At 35.7% G+C, this 7845-nt stretch overlaps 1 pseudogene; it reads left to right on the forward strand.

The window, feature by feature from the left end:
* Window positions 1-1689: 1689 nt before the first annotated feature.
* LOC109169194 overlaps window positions 1690-7845 on the forward strand; it is a 16145-nt pseudogene continuing 9989 nt past the window's right edge.

Genomic DNA, 7845 nt, shown 5'->3' on the forward strand with positions numbered 1-7845 from the left:
GGATTGAAATGGCTTAGTTAGAAGAACTTAAGTTAATATAAGCGTGACGTTAAGAGTTCAAATCTCACTTTAAGCAAACAACCCATTTTATAAACATATAGCGTACAAGTAAAACAGCACACAAAATGTTAGCAAGGGGAGTTGAACACGCGACATGCAACATCTCACCAAGGCACCAACACAGCACCAACAAACCACTCCAACACCTCTACACATAGTGCCAGCTTTCAGTCCAGAATATATAAGTCAAGACCCGAAACAGTTTCAGTCCAAAATACTCAACATTTCCAGGGCAAAAAACCAGAGTTTTGAAACACAGTTCCGGTAGACATTTCCAGTCCAAAAACGCAGCTCAAAACATCAATATACAACTTAAAACACAAGTTTAATTTATAGTATAGGGTAAAAATAGTTTGAGAGAAATAAACACTTACCTAAAACATCCAAATCTTAGCTATTTAGCTTGCCCAAATACTCCTTGTCAAAATCCCTAATATTTTCAAATATCAATCTTAGGGCTCCAAAGATAAACCCAACTCATAATGAGTAAAAGATAGAGGTTAAACTCACCTAGAATACCCAATATCTTAGAGATCTAAGCTTGAAGAAGATGGAGATCCAAGCTTCAAGGTCTTCCCTTCCCATATCTCTCTCTAGTCAACTCCCCTTATCTTCTTTTAAAAGATATCTTTCTCCAAGACCAAGGGATTCCTTAATCTTTAAGGGTAGAGAAGGGTAATTTAGTAATTTTATCTAATATCAAATTTTAATAAGCGTTGACTTGTTGACCTCATTTACTAAACATATATATATTTTATTTATAAGGTTGTGGGTATTACAATCTCCCCTCCTTAAAATAAGTTTCGTCCTCGAAACTTGCATACCTTCAAACTTGAAGAGTTCTGGATATTTATCCTCATATCATCTTCCTTTTCTCATGTTTCTTCTCTTGGAGTATGATGTGACCGTTGCACTTTTACAAAGGGGATTAATCGGGACCTCAACAATTGTTCCTTTTGGTCAATGATCCGAAGATGTACTTCTTCATAAGTTAAGTCATCGCTAACTTGCAAAGGTTGATACTCCACCACATGACCCGGATCTGCAATGTATCTTCGTAGCATTGATACATGGAATACATTGTGAACTCCAGCTAGTTGTGGTGGTAGGGCTAGCTCATATGCCAAACTACCAACTCTACTCAAAATCTCAAATGGTCCAATGTAACGTGGACTTAATTTTCCTTTCTCTCCAAACCTCACTACTCTTCGGGTTGGTGAAACCTTTAAATACCCAAAATCTCAAATTTTGAATTCCAATTTTCTTCTTTTCAAGTTAGCCCAGCTCTTTTGTCTGTCTTGAGAAGCTTTAATTCTTTTCCTAATGAATTGAATCTTCTCTAATGTGAGTTGTACAGGTTTTGGCTCTAAGATCTTTCTTTCTACAACTTCATTCCAATATAAAGGATATCTACATTTCCTTCCAAATAAAGCTTCAAAAGGTGTCATTCCTATACTCGATTGGTAGCTATTGTTATATGCAAACTCAATTTAAGTTAAGTATTTACTCCAACTACCCTTGAAATTCAAGCCACAAGCTCGAAGCATATCCTCCAAGGTCAGAATAGTCCTCTCGGTTTGCCCATCGGTTTGTGGATGAAATGCAGTGCTTAATTTTAATTCAGTCTCCATGGCTCATTATAGGCTTCTCCAAAATTTTGACACAAATCAAGAGTTTCAGTCAGATACTATACTAACAGGTACACCATGAAACCTTACAACTTCTTTCACATACAACTTAGCTAGGTCTTCTTAATGGTATAAAAATGTGCAAGCTTAGTGAGTCGATCCACAATAACCCAAATTGTATTTTTCCCACGAATCTTAATCAACTTAGGCAACTTTAATGCGATCTAATAATACTGATTTTGTAATCATAGTTTCCAATATCCCTCCTTGCTTATTTTTCAAAATAACCTCAACTTCTAAATCTTGAAAATCTTTCAACAATTGGGTATGAGTAGTTACCACTATCACATTAACTGTGGAAAACTTACTACTTAAAGCACCAGCTACCATGTTAGCTTTACATGGACGATAATTAATAGTGAGATCATATTCTTTTATTAGCTCCAACCATCGTCGTTGTCTCGTGTTCATTTCCTTTTGGGTAAAGAGGTACTTCAAACTCTTATGGTCTGTAAATATTTGACAAGATTCTCCATACAGGTAGTGCCTCCAAATTTTTTTAAAGCAAATACCACAGCTGCTAGTTCTAAGTCATGAGTGGGGTAGTTAACTTCATGAGACTTCAATTGTCAAGAGGCATAGGCTACAACCTTATCATTTTGCATCAACACATATCCTAATCCGCTTCTTGAAGCATCACTATAAATAACAAATCTTTCTTCCCCAGATAATAGGGCTAAGATAGGTGCACTAACCAATAATTCCTTTAATTCTTGAAAGCTCTTCTCACACTCCTGATCCCAATTAAACTTTATACCCTTCCGAGTTAACCGAATCAATGACATAGTTATTAACCTGATAAACCCAGGAAACTCCTTACTTTTGTAACATTAGTGTGTCTCGGCCATTGTGTTGTTGCTTTAACTTTAGTTGTGTCTACAGAAATCCCGTCTCCAGAAATTACATGACCAAGAAAAGATACATCCTTACGCCAAAATTCTCATTTACTTAGCTTGGCATACAATTCATTTTCCTTCAAGGTGTGCAAGATGGTCCTTAGATGTTGAGCATGTTCTTCCTCACTCTTTGAATATTGCAAAATGTCATCAATAAATACCACAACAAATTTGTCCAGAAACGACTTGAGGACCCTATTCATTAAATCCATAAAGAAAGTAGGAGCATTAGTTAGTCCGAACGGCATCACAAAAAAATTCATAATGGTCATACCAGGTCCTAAAAGTAGTCTTGGGTACATCACTAGCTTTAACCTTCAATTGATGGTACCCTAATCTCAAATCAATTTTTGAAAGGTATTTAGCACCTTGAATTGGTCAAATAAATCATCTATGTGAGGTAGAGGATACTTGTTCTTGACAATAACTTTATTCAATTTCCAATAGTCAATACACAATCACAAGCTACCATCCTTTTTCTTCACATATAACACTAGTGCACCCCAAAAAGATACACTAAGTCTAATAAATCTCATATCAGGCAATTCTTGCAATTGCACATTTAACTGACGGTGACATGCGATAAGGGGCCTTTGAGATTGGAGTAGTTCCGGGAACCTCTATTTCAAAATCAATTTCTCTATTTGGAGGTCATCCAGGTAAATGCTCTGGGAACACATTCGAAAATTCCTTAACAACTGGGATATCATCTAACTTAACTTCTTTCTGGTGGGTATCCATTTCATAAGTTAAGAAACCGCTACACCCTTTTTTCAATTCTTTCTTACCCTTCAATGCAGAAATTACTTTCAATGCCACTTTCGACACCAACATTCCGCTCCTAGGAAAGTGTCTCAAAGTAAAGATAGATTGTCCAGGAATTTGAAATACCACCTTCCTACGAGCGCAATCAATATAGGCATAGTTTTTTTTTTTTTTTTTTGCTAGTCCATTCCTATTATCACATCAAAATCCTGCATATCCAACTAAATTAAATCAATTGACACATCACTCCCATTAAGTTGTAGATGACAATCTTGAAACCAAGTATCTATCACCACAATCTTCCCCATAGGGTTATTAACATAAAATGATCACTCAACTTCTTAGCTTGCAAATTTAAATCCTTTGCAACTTCTCATAAAAAAAAATAATGCGAAGCACCGGAATCACACAGCACGTAAACATCTAAACCTATATTCCGAATAGGCGACATATTTATCAACAGGCTAACTCGACGAGTTCGACCACGTTTAAGAACACCCCTCCTCATCCTTGTAAAGCAATACTCCTTAAATTCAAACAGAGAAAGTATGGCCACATTAGCGAAATGTTTAAGAAATCACATCCAAAACTTGCTCAAGGCCTAAACTTATCATCCGCAAGGTTAAAGCCTAATCTTGCAAAAATTCAAACTTAACTTCTTGACCAACTAAAGATTTAAACCTAGGCTCTGATACCACTCTGTCACGCCCCACTTTTAGGACATGACCCGGCCGTATCGTTACGTGAAGACCTGTAACAATACGAAGCCTAATCATACGTACCTCTCAGAATCTTCATAATAACACTTGAATATACAATAATTCCACAACCCAAAATGACAAAATATAATCGACTTATTCTTCCCAAAAACTCATCAAATCCACTATTAGATATTTACAATCAAGAGTAGTATGTCCAAAATGCATCACAAGCACCAAAGCCAAGCACAATGGTCTACCAAAAAACACAAAGGGTCAAAGGGAATGTCTAAATAAACAAAAATCCATGATAAGCTCCAAAAGTAGGACTAAGTCTCCAAGTTTCAAAAGTCACCTTCGAGACCCCACCACTTGTGCTCGTGCTATTCACATGTCCTTAACTACTCTGAAACATGAGAAAAATACAAATAATGAGCTAATGCCCAGTAAGTGATACTCCTCTCAACCCCGGATCAAGTAGCCCCAATATAATACAAAAAGCTTTAGAGTAACAACTAGATGCAAAACTCAATCCTTAAATTATATCAAAATCATAACATACTTCCATCATACTATACATAAATTCCCAAAACGAAAAACTTTAGCTACATGGGCATCAATATTATTTCATAAAACAATACTTTCAAAAGCACCAATCATTCCTTTACATATAACTCATTGGCAACCTACAACCACCATTATATTATGTGGCACATGCCATTATCGGTATAATGGTCCAAAAAGACTTGACGATTCGGAATGAGTCAGGCTCGACGATTCAGAATGAGCCGGATGGAACGTTCCAACAAATAATTCAAAAGACTCGACGATTCGGAATGAGTCAAGCTCGACGATTCGGAATGAGCAATTAGGAACGTTCCAAGCCAAACAAAACAAACAACAAAATGTAGGTTGCCTCATGAGTTTGATCAAATAATCAAAATAGTTCTTATAATCAAATAGCCCGATGTAGCAAAAATCATTTGCTTAAAATCACATAACAAAGTTCATATTTCCAAAATAGGTAATAAGTTTATCAAACTAAGAAATATGCAAGGTATAAACCATTCTCAAAATAATAATTTTCTTAGCACATAACTCTTTAGACATCATAGAATAGTTTATTAAACCAAAGTAATTTCAAAGGGATTGAAATGGCTTAGTTAGAAGAACTTAAGTTAATATAAGCGTGACGTTAAGAGTTCAAATCTCACTTTAAGCAAACAACCCATTTTATAAACATATAGCGTACAAGTAAAACAGCACACAAAATGTTAGCAAGGGGAGTTGAACACGCGACATGCAACATCTCACCAAGGCACCAACACAGCACCAACAAACCACTCCAACACCTCTACACATAGTGCCAGCTTTCAGTCCAGAATATATAAGTCAAGACCCGAAACAGTTTCAGTCCAAAATACTCAACATTTCCAGGGCAAAAAACCAGAGTTTTGAAACACAGTTCCGGTAGACATTTCCAGTCCAAAAACGCAGCTCAAAACATCAATATACAACTTAAAACACAAGTTTAATTTATAGTATAGGGTAAAAATAGTTTGAGAGAAATAAACACTTACCTAAAACATCCAAATCTTAGCTATTTAGCTTGCCCAAATACTCCTTGTTAAAATCTCTAATATTTTTAAATATCAATCTTAGGGCTCCAAAGATAAACCCAACTCATAATGAGTAAAAGATAGAGGTTAAACTCACCTAGAATACCCAATATCTTAGAGATCTAAGCTTGAAGAAGATGGAGATCCAAGCTTCAAGGTCTTCCCTTCCCCTATCTCTCTCTAGTCAACTCTCCTTATCTTCTTTTAAAAGATATCTTTCTCCAAGACCAAGGGATTCCTTAATCTTTAAGGGTAGAGAAGGGTAATTTAGTAATTTTATCTAATATCAATTTTTAATAAGCTTTGACTTGTTGACCTCATTTACTAAACATATATATACATATTATTTATATGGTTGTGGGTATTACATATATATATATATATATATATATATATATATATATATATATATATATATATATGTATATATATATATATATATATAGGTTCAGGATTAGGTGCATTTAAGTCTTTCTCGTGTGGTTGTGCGGGTGATTAATGTGCGTGAGTGTGTAATGTTTAATGTGCGTGAGTTTTGTACTTAATGTGTGTGAGTCTTGTGCGTAATGTGCGTGAGTGTTGAGCTTAATGTGCGTGAGTGTGTACTTAATGTGAGTTGTTGAAACTTTAAAAGTGCATGAGTTTTATGCTTAATGTCCATGCTTTTGTGCTTAATGTTCGTGAGTTGTGTGCTTCAGGTGCGTGAGTTTTGTACTTAATGTGCGTGAGTGTGTACTTAATGTGAGTTGTTTTTGAAACTTAAGATGCGTATGTTTTTGTGCTTAACATGCGTGAGACTTGTGCTTAACATGTGTGAGACTTGTGCTTAACATGCGTGAGACTAGTACTTAACATGCGTGAGGCTTGTGCTTAACATGCGTGAGGTTGTGTTCTGAAGGTGTTTTGTTTGTGTGCTTAATGTGCTTGTATTGTGTACTTTAAGTGAGTCGGATTAATGTTTAACGTGCATCCACCGGCACAACCGCACGGGAAGCCTCAAATGCACCTGATCCCTTCCCTATATATATATATATATATATATATATATATATATATATATATATATATATATATTTGCACAGTAATGCAACATTGCAATGTATATATATTCAAGGGGTAATTGCACTTTTGGTCCCTCAATTAGAGCACATTCTGCAATGTCATCCTTAGTTCCCAATTTGAACACATTTGGTCCCTCAATTATTCGACCATTAAGCAGATTTGGTCCTTTTGTCTGTATGGCCGTTTAACACCGTTTAAAGCATGGGTAAAAGTGGAATTTCACATAACATTGTTTATAATAAGTAGGGGAAATCGCACTTTTGGTCCCTCAATTAGTGTCCAATCTGCAATGTCATCCTTAGTTCTCAATTTGAACACAATTGGTCCCTCAATTATTTGACCGTTAAGCAGATTTGGTTCTTCTGTGAGACCATCAGTTTAACTTCGTTTAAATCAGGGGTATAATTGTGATGTTATCACATATGTGCTTGTTTTTATAGTTATTTTGAATCATCTCTGTAATTAAGTTCATTAATTTTGCTTATTTAATACATGTTTTCCTTGCTATTATCATTTAATTATGGTTCACACTTGTTTTGAATGTTTTACGGTGTTTGTTAGTGTTTTTGAACCATTGTAGGTCAAAGTTATGAGCAAGGGAAGTCCTAGGACAAAATTGGAGTCAAAAGTGAATCAAAAGACCGAAGAGTTGTAATTCCCGTTGAATTCGGCGACAGCTTAGTATTTTGATCATATCTCATGCTAGGAATGTCTGATTCAGGTGATTCTTGCGCCATTGGAAAGAAGACTCGAAGGGCTACAACCTATGACTCAGTAGAAAACTCGACGCGTTGAAAATTTCCAGTGACATTTCATCTCGCACAGATTGGCGACAGTTTAGTATTTTGATCTTATCTCATGCTAGGAATGTCCGATTGAGGGTATTCTTGCGTCATTGGAAAGAAGACTCGAAGGGCTACAACTCTTATGCAGACATCAAAGTCTAGATAATAATAGAAAATGGTCAAAAATAAGCTTTCAAACTGTACTTATTGCACTGGGCGCGATTTTAGAAACTTCCTAATTTAAAGTGCATTCTCCAAAGCTAAAGAAAGGA

The sequence above is a fragment of the Ipomoea nil genome, unplaced genomic scaffold, assembly GCF_001879475.1.
Source record: "Ipomoea nil cultivar Tokyo-kokei standard unplaced genomic scaffold, Asagao_1.1 scaffold3256, whole genome shotgun sequence".
Taxonomy (NCBI): Eukaryota; Viridiplantae; Streptophyta; class Magnoliopsida; order Solanales; family Convolvulaceae; genus Ipomoea; species Ipomoea nil.